The sequence below is a fragment of the Triticum dicoccoides genome, chromosome 6A (assembly GCF_002162155.2).
Source record: "Triticum dicoccoides isolate Atlit2015 ecotype Zavitan chromosome 6A, WEW_v2.0, whole genome shotgun sequence".
Lineage (NCBI taxonomy): Eukaryota > Viridiplantae > Streptophyta > Magnoliopsida > Poales > Poaceae > Triticum > Triticum dicoccoides.
Window position 1 is genome coordinate 184,002,206 of NC_041390.1, and position 14,185 is coordinate 184,016,390.

A 14,185-nucleotide genomic window follows, 5' to 3' on the forward strand; every position below is an offset into this window, starting at 1 on the left:
CTTTGGGCGGGAGAAGCATACTCAACTAGTGACACAAATGGCCCATTACGCCATGTGGCACAATTTTCATTTCAAACACAAAGTGTTTTGAAAATTAAATTAGGTTTTAGCACTAAGGAACAGTCCAAACTTGAAACGGTGGATGAAACCACTTTACCAATTCAAACTCTTTAGCAACCATTTATGATTATGACGTCGAATGGCACAAGGTGTCAATTTAGACTAAGAGTTATTTGAAACGTGTTTCATTTGTTCTTTACAAAGTGTTAGATACAATTTCACTGCACATAAGAATTTTCAAGCTCGGTTAAAATGTATTTTCAAGCATACAAACCACAACTAAACAACACAAATGTAAATATATACGATTGAGTCATACTTCCTAGAAAAAGGCAAGCAATGGACTGGTAATAGGTAGGCCTGTTTTAGAGAGATTGTGGTAAACTAAAATTCATTATTAAATGCAAAATGTTTTTGCTTCGGAGCAGAACACTGACTATCTCTGTCTTTGTATCTTTTTCTTCCCAGAGCTAGAGTGTGATGCCTTGCTCCTATTCATGGCTCTTTGACCTAAAAATTTTGAACAATCTAAATTAGTTATTCATTCAATGGGAAATCTGAAGTGGGGATTACTTCGCCAATATTATTAGCAAGTTTATGAGGGAAAAGAAAAATGGTCGAGGTTCCTTGATCCTAGTAACATGAGCTGAGATAATTTTGTCAGGGACTCATGGTCATGGCTGTATATAATTTTCACAAGCAACACACCCTATGTGACAAACCTACCTTCGATCACAAAGCTATATAATCTATATAATAGACAAAAATGGAGCCTTCGATAACCTAAATACCTATTTTTCCTACCATAGTGTGATGAGGCTCTGAAACTGCACATACAGGGATTTTCATGGGACCATTCAGGACTTTGAAAAAAGATACAAAACTGCATTCAGCCCCTCCATCTAAGGGTACCTCAATAACAAACCAATACTTCATGATAGAATAATCTGAAAATCATACTCCCTCCGTCCCAAAATTCTTGTCTTAGATTTGTCTAGATACATATGTATCTAATACTAAAACGTGACTTGATACACTCGTATTTAGAAAAATCTAAGACAAGAATTTTGGGACGGAGGGAGCATATGATAACAATGCAAAATAATCTTGCAGCACCTCCTAAAACTGTAAAAGCTGTGAAATTGGCAGTCAACTTACTATCAATAGGAAACACCACACTATGATAACAATGCAAAATAATCTTGCAGCACCTCCTAAAACTGTAAAAGCTGTGAAATTGGAAGTCAACTTACTATCAACGGAAAACACCACACTGCACTATATTTTTCCAGGAACAAGATGCTAATATGCTTTCCCGTTCCCACTGCAAGGATGCATGTCGTCTCCCCATTCTCCACCGCGAGGACGCCGGCACGTCCCTGTTCTCCACCGCTAGGACGCTCAACTCCTCCCCTATCTCCACCATAAGGACGTTGGGCGCCTCTTCGATTGCCACCCTGAGCACCACATTGAGGTCGTCTAGCAATGTACTGTTGAAGAAACTCCTTTTCATTGTCCCCCTCTCTTAATTTTTCACAGCACATACCACTTGTTATTCTACACCTAGGACGACTGTTCTTGTAGATTTTGCTGACCACCATATTCTACAGTAATTAGTATGGTTGCAGTCCAATGTGTTGATTTTCAGCGGGCCAATGTGTTGATTGACTAATTTTGTGCATCAAAAACAGTAGGGCAATGTTGATGAATCAGTTTTGTTTAGTAAAAAATAGAGTCAGTAACAATACTATAAAAGCGCTAGTCTCCAAAGTCCACCATGCCGCAAAAAACATTTAGCACCCATTTAAATATGGATTTGGGTTCATATATACACAAAGCACAGTAATTATTGTGAAGCAAGAAAAAGAATGCTCCTACTATCAGAAATATGTGCCAACAACAACACCATCCTATTAGAGCTCGAAAACATGAACAAATAAGGCACCTATACCTGTTCTTGGAGCTGTGTCTGAACCTACATTTGCATATGTAGAGCTTCTGCCAAGTTCCTAAGAAAAGGAGAAGGGGACAGATGTAAATTTTTAAGGTCATGGTATTTACCATGCATACATTCTAGTGTAATAATTCAGAGATATTACTTGTTTTTGAACGGAGCAGAATCAATACGATTATTAGTAAAAAATAGAGTCTGTAACAATACTATAAAAGTGCTAGTCTCCAAAGTCCACCATGCCGCAAAAACATTTATCACCCATTTAAATATGGATTTGGGTTCATATATACAGAAAGCGCAGTAATTATTGTGAAGTAAGAAAAAGAATGCTCCTACTATCAGAAATATATGCCGACAAGAACACCATCCTATTAGAGCTCGAAAACAGGAACAGAGAAGGCACCTATAGCTGTTCATGGAGCTGTGTCTGAACCTCCATTTGCATATGTAGAGCTTCTGCCAAGTTCCTGAGAAAAGCAGAAGGGGACATATGTAAATTTGTAAGGTCATGGTATTTACCATGCATACATTCTAGTGTAATAATTCAGAGATATTACTTGTTTTTGAACGGAGCACTTCCACTGCTACCTAGTTGTACCTTCTTAATGTCCGAGGAGGCCTCCTTGTCTGCATAGAGTATGCATAAAAATTCAGTATAAAAAAGGACGACTCATGACTAGAAAGATCATTGTCGCAATTTGGAATGACATGTTCTAGTAGGAATCCTAGATATACAAAGAGAGTATTAGTTCAGCAGAATCAATATGATTATGCAACAAACTATCAACCATTGCACTATATCTCAAGAATTTATAGTGTAGCCACCAAACGAAGTGGTAATCAAGGCAACATCAATCTAACAACAATGGCTGACCGATGATGTTTTAGTCCTTCTGGATTACTAATTCAGAGGAACTGTAACAAAAATCGCTCTTTGGTGAATAGCATCAACTGATTCTTTGAACTCTAAATTCCACTCTTAGCTAAAATTAGTCTTCCTCTCTTCTATGTCAGATCTACACACGTCAAGTTTAAATATCCATATAATAGCAAAGTAAAATAGGTGTGAGGAAGAAATTAAAAGAGGGAGAGAAAGAGTGGATCACCTAGTTCGCCGCCAGCCTGCATCGCTCGAGCCGCCTGCAATAGGCACATGTTGTCCTCCTTATACTCCAGATCCATGAGGCAGCCATGGGAGGAGGGGTGATCTCCTGGTTCCTCTCGCCTTCCCACACCGCCTGATCACCTCAAGCTCCTTGCCCAGTGGGAGGGGGGTGGAGGCAGAGGTTGCGTCTCTCATAGGCAGAGGATGCGCCTCTCATGGTGCAGAGGAGGCGACGACACGGTGGCGCAACAAATCAGCCGGCAGGTGTGCGAGGCCTCACCCTGCCCCTTCCCCATGCTAGGATCGCTCACCTTCTCCTTCCCCGCTGTTGCTTGGCTTCCTCGGCGGCCTCCTCCTTCCCTCCTTGTCCACATCCTACACCTCCCCTACATCCCCACCCGCACCGTGAAGCTAACCTACGTCCGATCTGGGTCGGCGGTGACATGGAAGAGGACAGGAGCAGGCGAGAAGAGGAGAAGGCTGGCGGTGGGATCGACGACGACATGGTAGAGGAGAGGAGGAGGCGAGTGGAGAGACGAGGCCGGCCGGCGTCTGCTGGCGAGGAGAGGATCATGGGGATCGAGGGAGGGGTGCGGCGGCTCGTGGGGATCGAGAGGAAAGAGAAAGAGGGCTAGGGTTCATTTGGCGGCTGGGGCGGGAGTGGGGCGAAACGCAGGTGATTGGGTGCGGGTGCACCAAGCTGATTGGGCAAAACCACCTGCACCTGAAAACGGGCAACCCAGCCAACCAACGTGCGGCGCGAGCCCACCAGTCATTGGACAACGAAAACAACTGCAAGATGAAAACTGAGTTTAACTGCTGCGAAGATCCATGGTCCAAACGCATAAAAAAATAGATCCGACAGCCAACGAAGGACCAACCGGGGGAGCCTCCTGGAGGTGAGTTGCCCAGCCTCATTATTGATTTAAATTCGTGAATTGCTTGTATGACCATGTCGGTGTACTAGAGTAGGGGTACCCTATTACCCCGAACTCGTGCACGGGCAGTTGCAGCGTCCCGCGGCAAGGCTTGCCGGGTGACCGCCAGGACCCTCCGTGGTTCCCTTGAAGACCATTCAAGAACAAAATACTCAAACCAAGGCCCCGGTAAGAGGAGCTTGCCGGGAAGGCCAACCGAGGCCCCGGTAAGAGGAGCTTGCCGGGAAGGCCAACCGAGGCCCCGGTAAGAGGAGCTTGCCGGGGAGAGACAAGACCCCGGCAAAAGGAGCGACAAGCTTCTGGAGGTGACAAGACGACGGCCGCGGCAAGGAGCTTGCCGCGGGAAACCCCCACTGCGTGCCCGCGCTCCAGCTCACCTGCTAACGTGTCGCTCTGGGACTCTCCCAGAGCGCACGTGGCGGGAGGCCGTGCAGCTAGGGGTACGTGGTGGCAAGCGGAGATGAAGAGAAGCCCATCGTGGCAAACGGTGGCACTCCTAACGGTCACCTTTTGCACTGTTTAGGAGACTCAAACAGGCATTTAATGCCCTTGTCCCCTGTCGTCAGAGTTAGGTAGGGTGCACTGTATCCACAGTAGTGGTAGCTATACCTACCACATCCTTTTCCATTTTTACCCTTCTTGTCTACGTTGCCCCCTGTCGGTGACCCCTTGAGTATAAAAGGAGGCCCAAGCGCAACGTAGAAAGGGGTTCCGAGGGTCGGGGAGTTCAGAGACTCGGCCAGCTCGGCTCGTTCAACACCAGAGACACTCTTACGCTCAGTCTGGCAGCGTCCATCGCTCCTGAGCAAGAATCCAATATACACAAACAAGCAACAGTAGGGTTTTACGCATCCGTGCGGTCCGAAGCTGGGTAAAAATCTCCCCGCGTGCACCGCCTCGATCCGCTCTTTGTGCGCTCTCCGCCCCCCACCGAACCGAAAAGGGGCCCTGTCCCCATAGGGGTTGGCGGGAATCAGCATCGCCCCCGACATCTCTGGCGCGCCAGGTGTCCACCAAGGAGATGATGGCAACTCCACCCGAGACCAAGAAGGTGTCCGCCAAGGAGGACGGCACTAGTGGTACCTTCACCATCAGTGCCACGCTTGACCCCAAATAGGAAAGCGTGCTCGTTGCTTTCCTGCGGGCGAATGTCGACGTGTTTGCATGGCAACCGTCTGATATCCCCGGTGTTCCCAGGAGAGTAATCGAGCACCACCTTGCCGTCTGTCCTCATGCGCGGCCCGTCAAGCAGAGAGTCAGGAAGCAAGCGGTGGAGCACCAAGAGTTCATTGCAGAAGAAATCAGGAAATTGGAAGCAGCAGGCCTTGTTAGAGGAGTGCTCCATCCCACGTGGCTGGCCAATTCTGTAGTCGTGCGCAAGGCGAACGGGAAATGGAGGCTTTGTATAGACTTCACTGATGTCAATAAAGCTTGTCCCAAAGATCCATTTCCCTTGCCACGCATTGACCAGATTGTTGACTCCACAGTTGGATGTGATTTGCTTTCATTTCTTGATGCGTATTCAGGATACCATCAAATCTTCATGGCAGAAGAGGATGAGGAGAAAACCGCATTTATCACCCCTTGTGGCACATACTGTTTTGTACGAATGCCCTTTGGGTTGAAGAATGCTGGTTCAACATTTGCAAGAGTAGTCCACGTCGCCTTTGAGCCACAGATACACAGAAATGTGGAAGCCTACATGGATGATATAGTGGTCAAGAGCAAGGACAAGGCTACCCTGATCCAAGATTTAGAAGAAACTTTTGCAAATCTGCGCAAGATCAACCTCAAGCTCAACCCCGAGAAGTGCGTGTTTGGAGTCCCTTCCGGCAAGCTTCTCGGGTTCTTTGTGTCTCAGCGGGGAATTGAAGCCAACCCCGACAAGATTAAGGCCATCGAGCAGATTGAAGCACCGAAGCGCGTCAAGGAGGTGCGAAGGCTTGCCGGTTGCGTGGCTGCTCTCAGCAGGTTTATCTCTAAGTCTGCTGAGCGCGCCCTGCCATTTTTCAAAATATTGAAAAAGGCAGGTCCAATGAAATGGACTCCGGAAGCGGAGGCTGCGCTACAGGACTTGAAGAGGTACCTGTCCTCCACTCCAATACTTGTCGCACCTAAGCCACAAGAGAAGTTGCTGCTGTACCTAGCGGCAACCAATCAAGTGGTTAGTGCTGCGTTAGTAGCGGAGAGGGAGGCGGACGATGAACCAGCAACTGCATCAAGTGAATCCGGCGGCAAGCAGGTAGCTTCTCCGACAAGCTCTGGTCCGGCAAGCTCTGATCCCGACAAAGATGGATCTGCGCAGATGTGCAAGGAGGTGCAGAAGAAGATGGTGCAGCGCCCAGTTTACTTTGTCAGCTCCCTTCTCCAGGGGGCTAGGTCGAGGTACTCTGGTGTGCAAAAGCTGCTTTTCGGCCTTCTCATGGCCTCGAGAAAGCTGCGCCATTACTTCCAGGCACACGAGATCACAGTCGTCACTCGCTTTCCATTGAGAAGGATACTGCAGAATCCAGAAGCAACAGGCAGGATAGTCGAGTGGGCCTTGGAACTGTCAAGCTTTGGCCTCAAGTTTGAGAGCACTGCAACTATCCAAAGCAGGGCATTGGCAGAGTTCATAGCAGAGTGGACGCCAACTCCAGATGAAGAAATTCCAGAGACGAGCATCCCCGTCAAGGAGACAAGCAAAGAGTGGCTGATGTACTTTGATGGTGCCTTCTCGCTGCAAGGCGCCGGTGCTGGCGTGCTGCTTATCGCACCCACCGGAGAGCACCTCAAATACATAGTCCAGATGCACTTTCCCAAAGAGCAAGCAACCAACAATACTGCAGAGTATGAAGGATTGCTTGCCGGTCTTAGAATAGCAGCTGACCTTGGGATCAAGAAGCTCATAATCAGGGGTGACTCGCAGCTTGTCGTCCGCCAAGTGAACAAGAACTACCAGAGCCCATTGATGGAAGCATATGTTGATGAAGTGAGGAAGCTAGAAGAGCGCTTTGACGGCCTGCAAATGGAGCACATCCCAAGAGCTCAGAATGGCATTGCTGATGGCCTGTCAAAATGCGCTGCACTAAAGTTGCCTGTGGAACCAGGGATCTTTGTGCTCAAGCTGACTCAGCCTTCCGTGGCACCATCAACTGGACAGAATAAAAAGAGGAAGTTGGTTTCAGGTGACTACTTTCCGGCAGAGCACCCCGAAGCCGCCGCCAAGAAAGTCCCCAAGATCAACGCCAACGATGCTGAGGGGCAGTCTGCTCCGGCAAACCTTGTGGTTTGTTCCGTCGAAGCAAACACTCCCGACAAGTTTTGCTCCGGCAAGCTTGCCGGGGAACATCACGCTCCGGCAGAATCACAGGTTCTCGCCGTAGAAGCGGATGTTCCCGCAGCAACAGGTACACCTTTAGTCCTTGTTGTCGAGCCGCAAGCTCCAGCATGGGCGCAGCAGATTGTCCGTTTCCTCCAGACAGGAGAGCTTCCCGAAGAGCAAGAAGAAGCTGAAAAAGTAGCCCGGCAGTCAAGTATGTACAAGTTTGTCGATAGCACACTGTACAGAATAAGACTCAACGGTGTGAAATTGAAGTGCATTCGCCGGGAAGATGGGCAACAGCTGTTGGCAGAGATACATGGAGGCATATGTGATCACCATATTGGCGCAAGAGCACTTGTCGGCAAAGCATTCCGACAAGGCTTCTTCTGGTCGACAGCCCTCCAGGATGCAACTGCACAAGTAATCAAGTGTGAAGCGTGCCAGTTCCATTCCAAACAGATACACCAGCCAGCTCAAGCTCTCCAGACGATCCCTTTATCCTGGCCATTTTCTGTCTGGGGGCTCGACATCCTCGGCCCCTTCCCCCGAGATGTCGGGGGCTTTGAGTTCTTGTACGTTGCAATCGACAAGTTCACAAAGTGGCCGGAAGTGTAACCAGTGAGGAAGGTGATAGCACAGTCAGCAGTCAAGTTCTTCAGGTCGATTGTTTGCCATTTCGGGAGCCCGAACAGGATCATCACCGACAACGACACGCAATTTACGAGCCGCACCTTCATGAAGTACGTCCAAGATCTTGGCGCCAAGGTCTGCTTCGCTTCTCTTGCTCATCCAAGAAGCAACGGTCAAGCGGAGAGGGCAAACGCTGAAGTGCTGCGAGGCCTCAAGACCAGAACTTTCGACAGACTGCACAAGTGCGGAAGAAACTGGATCGAGGAGCTGCCGGTGGTTCTTTGGTCGATCAGGACGACGCCAAATCGAGCCACTGGCCAGACACCCTTCGCTCTAGTCTATGGAGCGGAGGCAGTTCTCCCCACGGAACTCGTATACGGGTCACCTCGAGTGCTCGCTTACGATGAGCTCGAGCAAGAGCAGCTACGGCAAGATGACGCGCTGCTCCTTGAGGAAGACCGTCTCCAGGCTGCTGTGCGAGCCGCTCGCTACCAGCAAGCTCTGCGCCGCTACCATAGCCGCAGAGTCAATGCCAGGAGTCTCGAGGAAGGCGACTTTGTTCTTCGGCGCGTTCAGTCAGCCAAGAATTCCAACAAGTTGACGCCGAGGTGGGAAGGACCTTATCGGGTGAAACGAGTCACTAGGCCCGGCGCTGTCCGCCTTGAGACCGAAGATGGCATTCTAGTGAGCAACTCCTGGAACATTGAGCATCTTCGTAAGTTTTACCCATAAGGCGCGGTTGTCGGACCCTGTCCGGCAACCACCTTTCTGTACAAGTCTTGCCGCTGTTGCATGTAATCCTTTGTACAGAGCCGGGCGCAGACCCCGTGCACTAGTAAAGTTCATGTGCCCCGCACATCTTGTCAGTTTCCTTATGCTATGATCCTTTTTCGCATATATTATCTGACACTTTGTGCAGCACCAGACCCCAGTAAGCGATAACGAGCCCAAGGCTCCATATCATTGCTTTATTTCTCTGTCTCTTTCTCAAAAGAAGGAAGGTTCCCTCGCCCACAAGGTTTACCGGGGGGGAAGGAGAGGATAATGGTGTGGACCAGGCCGTTCAAAAAAGAAAAAAAAAGGAGTTTCTCCTTGCCGGGAAGCAGACGACAGAAAAGCTAAGTTGCTAAAGCTTGAGCAATCAGTTTTTGAGTTATTTTCCTTGAACGACCGTGCTTTTGTATGGAAAACCTGTGCGCGGAGGAACCAATTCACAGCTAGCTGCGCCCTTACTCTGTTTCGAGTCCGCTCAACGACTTAAGTGAGCTGCTAGCGCCCTTACTTTGCTTCGAGTCCGCTCAGCAACTTAAGTGAGCCGCTAGCGCCCTTACTTTGTTTCGAGTCCACTCAACAACTTAAGTGAGCTGCAACTAGTTGCGACAAGGTTGCTTGTCGGTAGCGGCCTCGCCAGCAGGCTGCTGAAGTTCCGCACTCGGCGCTCGCGGCAAGAATGCCTACACCGACAAGTTTCCCTAAAAAGCGTAGGGCAGGACCATACAAAGCCAAGAGTCGAGTAAAAGAAGTAACACAGCTATTTGTTGCCTAAGATAGAGTTATATTACAAGAATAACTTGTCGCGCCTCTAATAAAGTGTTCCCATGACATGACTGGCAGCGACAAGAAAAGAAGAAAACGGACGGCCTAATCTACGCGACCGCCGTCAACCCTTTTGACCTCGTTCACCCTGTCGACGATGGGTGCGACGAGGGCCTTAAGTGCGTCAAGATCAGCATCCGCCGGTAGCTTCCTGAGGACATTGGTGAGGTTGAGGCCCGGATTGCGGAAGGCCACCTTCACCAGCACCTTCTCCAGAACTCCGGCACAAATCGAGCGTGACTCGTCGGCCAACTGCTCCGGGATCCGTTCCCGGAGTTGCTGGAGCGCCACCGCCACGCCTTTGAAGAACAAAGTGAGCTTGGCGCTGGGTTGGAGGTTCTCGTCGGAGGAGTACCCGAAGCCTTCCACCCCCAATTGCACCAGTTCCTCTTCGATGACTGCAGCAATGTCCACGAAGCCCTCCGTCCAGAGCTCCACAGTATCTCTGAGAAGATTCTGGGTTTCGGCGGCCCTCGCAAGCAGCGCCTCGTTGGCCTCGATGTCCTTCTTCAAGTCTGCCTCCCGTTTCCTGGCGCTGTCCAACGTCTCCGTCAAGGTGGCCAGCTTCAGCGTCAAATCGGTGTTGGAACCCTTGGAGGCACTCAATTCCTTGCCCCTCTCGGCGAGTCGGCCCTGCAGCTCACCATGGGCAAGGGCGTCCTTCTCGCGCTCTAGCTTGAGGGCGGCAAGCTCTTCGCCACCAACCTTCAGATCAGTTTCTAGCTGCGCCACCTTTGCCTCCAATTCTTTCTTGGCGGCCTCGGCAGTCGCAGCCGTATCCTTTGCCTCTTGGAGCGTCCCGCCAAGTGCCCGTTCGCGCGCGGCAAGCTCCTCTTCGTGGTTGCCGAGGTTCACTTTCCGCCGAGTCAGCTCGCCTTCTCGCGCGTACAGCTTCTCACCGGTGAGCCGCTGCTGTTCTTCAGCTTCGGCCTTCTCGAGGAGGAAGGCCTTCCGTTCCTCGGCAAGCTGCTCCCGCTCCTCCGCCAAGGCCCGGAGAGTTTCTTGACGAAGCCTCCGGAGCTCCTCCGCACGCTTCTCTATGTCCACGCTCGCCCTCGCGGCAAGCGCTTCCCGGGACTCCAGCTTGACTTGGCGGGCGCGGTAGAGCGCCAGTAGCCTCCGCAGCAGCCGCTCCTCCTCGGGCTCTTCACTGCTGCTTCCCGGCGCGTCGACGATCGACAACCCGGCGGAGGCAAGCACCTCTCCATCCAGAATTTCTCCTTCCACCGGCGCCCTGGAGCACGACGCCCAGGGGAGCTTGATGAAGATACCCTCGCCAGCCTTCAGATAGGCGCCGGGCTGGGGCTCCTCGGAGCCTGACGCTGCGGCAGCGGCGGAGGGATCGGCGGTCGGTGCAGCGCCTGATGCTCCTGCGGCCTCGGGGCCGTCAGTGCGATCGCCAGATCCCCTGCCAGCTTCCTTAGCGGCAGCCTTGGCGGCCTCTTCGCCGGCGGGCACGTTAGCGCCGGCTCCTTCTTCGGTGGCCGTGGCATCATCAGTATTGTCGCGCGCGTCTTCTTCACCGCCCGCCTCGGTCTCCATCGGATCCGTAGAGGGTGGGTCTGACGACCAAAGAAGAAGGAAAAATCAAACAAGTGTTCGAGAAGAGAAATCAGCGGAAGACTACAAGGAAAGTTTCGGGAAAGAAGGGCTACCTGTGCTAGGATCTGCCGTCGTGGCCTCCACCATTGGCGGATCGTTAGCGCTGTCCCTTGCCGGAGATCCCTCCCTTGCCGGAGGCTCCTCCCTTACCGGAGGGCGCTCCCTTGCCGGGGAGTCCGCCCTTGGCGGCGTAGTCGAAGCAGACGACGAGTCGGAGGAAATCACCACGCCCTCCTGATCAAGCTGTTCTGCTCCTGCACAAACAAAACAGAGATCGGATGTCAACAAAGGAAAAGAGCAACCACGCGCATCCAGAAGCAGAAAGTAAACCATATGCTTACCCTGGGGGCTGCGCTGGGGGCTGCTCTGCGAAGTGATGGCCGGGTCCGGCAGAGTAGTCTCGGACGCGCCTCCTGTCGTCGCAGTGGGCTCGTCCTCGATGACCACCACCTGAGCCTTGGCCCTCTTCGCCGCCCTCTGGGCCAGAGTCCTGAAAAGGAGAGCCCAGGGTGGATCAGATCCGATGCAAGACAAGATCAGCAAGTTGAAGAACTACAAGAACAAGCAAGGGAATCTTACTCTTCTTCATCTTCCTCATCGGAGCTGAGCGCGGAGAGGTCGAAGTTCGGCCCACTCCCGGCGCGGCGAGGTGAAGGAGTGGGATCCCTTCGCCACTTGGCAGGGACCGCGGCGCCAGCCCGAGACGACCCCGCCCCAGTTGCCACTGCGACGGGAGGCGCCCCCGCGGCGACCGCACTTGCCGCGGTGGAGCGCGTCGTGCGGCTGTTGACCAGCTTGCCGTCCTGCTGCATCCCCGATCCTACCGAGGCGCCTTCTTGGCTGCACTGGGGGCTGCGTTCCGGGTCCTGCTCCCGGCAAGCTCCCCGGAGGTGGCGGGCCGCCCGTACCCTCGGCGGGCTCATTCGACTCGGCGTCGGGCGCGGCGAGCTCTTCTTCCTCTTCGGGCTGCTCCCGTTCGGCAATGCTCATCGCCAACGCCGCGTCCGCTTCCTCCACGGTGAACCCGAATTCACCCACGGCCGCGGCTGCCGCCGCCTCTTCCGCCCTGGTGGCGATGCGCTCCATCTCTTGCTCAGTGGTGTCGCGGGTGAGGAGCTTCTTCTCATCAGCATTGACCGCCACCTCCACGAGGCTGTCAAAGAACTGCTGCACGATGTCGCCGGCGAGCTCTTGCCAAGTTGGAGAGATCCCGTGCGAGTCACACAACAGCATCATTGCGCAGATACGGGCGCGCGAGGAGTTGTTGCACAGAGGAACGACACCTGCCGGCAACCTGAACCACTCAGGATGCTGTGGGTCATGCTTGAATATCTCCTTAAGCATCCCGTCCAACTCTAGGACGGTGAAATTGAAGTTAAGGCCTGGACGCAACCTCATTATATCCGCCGGGCCTCCAAATTCCCAGGCAGGTCTCCCCCTCGCCTGCAGAGGGGCGATGCGCCGGCGAAGGAAATCTGCGCCGACAGCTCCTACAGTCAACCCGGCAAGCCTGAGACGCAAGATCCGAGTGGTGGCGATCGTCAGCTTGCCGTCATCCGCGGACAGAGCGCTCCAGTCATTGCCGCGCACTGCTGAGGCTTGGCGCAGGGCGGTGAACGGCTGCGGGCTCTCTTCTACAATCCAGCACCAATCTGCTCTCCACTCGTCCCACTTGCTGCGGAGTTCCCCCTCCAGATAGGTCTCCTTCTTGCTGGCCCGCGAGATCCAGGCAATCCCTCCGGCAAGAGGTTCCCCTCTCTCGACACGAGGCATAAAGAAATGGCGGAAGAGAGCTACGTTGGGGTGGACTCCGACAAAGTTTTCGCATAGATGGGCGAAAACTGCCATGGTCAGAACAGCGTTGGGGGTGAAATCAAGGAGGTGGAGTCCGTAGGTGTTCATAATATCACAGAAGAAATCAGAGAATGGCGGGCAGAGCCCGCAGTAGAAGAACACGGCGAAGAAAGGATACCCGTTAGCTGGAGCTGCTCGCGAGGCGACGGCGGAGAGTACCTTTGTGCGCGGATGCGCCCGCGTCTCCGTCGACCAGAAGAGATAGTACCACTCCCTCAGCTCCTCCGCGGAGAGCTCGGGGGGGAAAGTAGCCCGCTCCTTCCGCAGCGCCTCAAGCCGTTGCGCTTCGGTCGACTTCACAGCTTTCGCGGTCGCGGCCTTCGTGGCCTTCCCCTTTCCAGGCTTCGGAGGCATGGCGGAGGCGATGGGGGAGATCGACGGCGCTGGTGGTGGCGGCGGCGACGGGAGCGGAGCGCTGCCCTCTTTCGACTTTGGAAGCGGAGGGGGGCGGCGGAGGCTTCTGAGATTGCAACAGCGAATGGCGAGGATGGAGGAAATGCCCCTGTTTCCCCTGCTTATAAAGAGGGACGGGGCAGACGTTTCGGCTTTCCAAGTGAACGAACTCCCACGATCTCTCCCACGACGCCGCGTTTGACGCGTGCCGTTCTGGGCGTACGCGGTGGGAGCAGAGTTAGATTCGGCGTGACCTAGGCCGCGCATGCCCGTGCACGGTTTTGGGCCTGGCCCAACAGCGCTCGGCACCGTGTATGGCCCAGGCCCGGGGGCTCCTGTCGGTGTACTAGAGTAGGGGTACCCTATTACCCCGAACTCGTGCACGGGCAGTTGCAGCGCCCCGCGGCAAGGCTTGCCGGGTGACCGCCAGGACCCTCCGTGGTTCCCTTGAAGACCATTCAAGAACAAAGTACTCAAACCAAGGCCCCGGTAAGAGGAGCTTGCCGGGAAGGCCAACCGAGGCCCCGGTAAGAGGAGCTTGCCGGGAAGGCCAACCGAGGCCCCGGTAAGAGGAGCTTGCCGGGAAGGCCAACCAAGGCCCCGGCAAGAGGAGCTTGCCGGGAAGGCCACTCAAGGCATACCAAGAAAGCTTGCCGCGACGCGCCCTGCGTCCCGGCAAGATCCGGCGAGCGACAAGCTTCCGGACACGACAAGACGATGGCCGCGGCAAGGAGCTTGCCGCGGGAAAC

General features: G+C 53.3%; 1 long non-coding RNA gene across 2 annotated transcripts; it reads right to left on the reverse strand.

The window, feature by feature from the left end:
• Nucleotides 1-276: 276 nt before the first annotated feature.
• Nucleotides 277-3,796, reverse strand: LOC119316520. Of its 2 annotated transcripts, XR_005153056.1 has the most exons (5): nt 3,121-3,796; nt 2,572-2,641; nt 2,418-2,481; nt 1,314-2,069; nt 277-570 (listed from the first exon to the last, which is right to left on the reverse strand). It is a non-coding gene; the product is annotated as an uncharacterized LOC119316520 (long non-coding RNA). The 2 variants fall into 2 exon arrangements; XR_005153055.1 differs by having other exon boundaries at nt 277-2,069.
• Between the last annotated feature and the right edge of the window lie 10,389 nt (nt 3,797-14,185).